Source organism: Brassica oleracea, chromosome C7 (genome assembly GCF_000695525.1).
Source record: "Brassica oleracea var. oleracea cultivar TO1000 chromosome C7, BOL, whole genome shotgun sequence".
Lineage (NCBI taxonomy): Eukaryota > Viridiplantae > Streptophyta > Magnoliopsida > Brassicales > Brassicaceae > Brassica > Brassica oleracea.
Genome location: NC_027754.1, coordinates 24366523 through 24368008, shown reverse-complemented (window position 1 = coordinate 24368008; position 1486 = coordinate 24366523).

Sequence of the window (1486 nt, the reverse complement as noted above, 5' to 3'; positions counted from 1 at the left end):
TTCACTAGCAGAAACCAAAAACACACATCGTCTGGACGTGACTCTTCGTCAACCTTTCTGATTTTTTCCTAGTTACTTTGGAAGCATAATTGTTTATGGAGGATTCGGTTGATTAGAATAATGAACGGAGGAATGGGGTGACTAAAGACGCTTTATTTAGAATCAAACAAGAGGTTACAAGATTGACGGGAAATAAGGAGACAAGATCAAAGGTTCAAACAACAAGATCAAAGAGATGATTAGGAAACTCTAGATCTAGCTGCTTCTGTATGTGTTGTCCAAAAGTCTCTTCTTCGTTGTCTCCTCATCCCGTCTTATAGTGTAACCGTCCGTGATGCCCTAATCGTGTCGTCCTTTGGGCCCTGCCGTTAAAGGCCGAGTATGCGGGCCTTGGTACTGTTCTCTATAAGCCGAGCGTATTTAGTCGGCTTAGCTGATCGGCTAAAAGTACTCTAGGATCGAGCCGACACCTTTAGCCGCTTAAACCGACTAAACTGGTCAAGCTTGCCGGGCTAGGGCCTGTTATTCGATGGGCCTTGTGGAGGGATGTAATCCATCTCCTACAATAAGTCCCCCCCAGTTCACTTGTGAGCGGCGTAGCGGTCTCAGTGAATTTGTGGGTCAGGTTTGTTCGTATATCAGGTCCTAGCGTGTTTAGTCGCATGCCGTTTTATTGACGTTTCTAGTCGCTTAGAGTAGTACTTCTTCATGATCTGCTTTGCTCGCTGAGGTTTTTTTCACGGAGGCGCGTTTTACTTGGTAGGCGAATTACTCCGATATAAGAGCTCAAGCTTATCTCATCGGTTTACGTTAGAAAACCGGTTTAGACCGAAATCGGGGATTAATTTCGGTCTGGCATCTCGATTAGAGATCGGTTTGAACGAGAAACTGAACCGTCGAGAGTAAGCCTTTGGGTATTTAGGCGGCCTTTGAGGCCCATTTAGGTTTCTGTAGACCTAATGATTGCGCTTCGGAGGATGTGCCCTTGTTTTTGCTATAAATAGGCTCCTCCCTTTCGCTTTCGTCATTCTTCTCTGCAAGTTCAGGTATTCCGCTTTCTCTCCCTTCTCTCTACTTTTACTTTCTCTCTCTAGGTCCGTTTCTCCTCACACATGCTTGTCGGTATCGTCTGGCGGTTGTAGTCATCCCCTAAATCCAGGATCATGCCTCTGAGAGGTCGTTTGTCGCGAGAAGAAAAAGGGAAGGGCGTCGCAGATTCTCCGAGTCCGACCAGAGATGAACGGGTAGCTGACAGCCCGCTGGATGATTTCGACTTGATTCATCGTGACGCTCTTCGGGATTTAGACAATATGACCCTATCTCAATGCCTTTTGGTCGCTGATGCTCATAAGATGATCCGTGACGAACGCGCGGACCGCGTTGAAGTCGGGAGCAGTGACGTGAGCGGTAGCGGCTCTGAAGCGTCTAGCCAAGCCTCAAGATCTTTGAGACGAGCTAGTCGGGAGATTCCTTTCGACCAGATAGA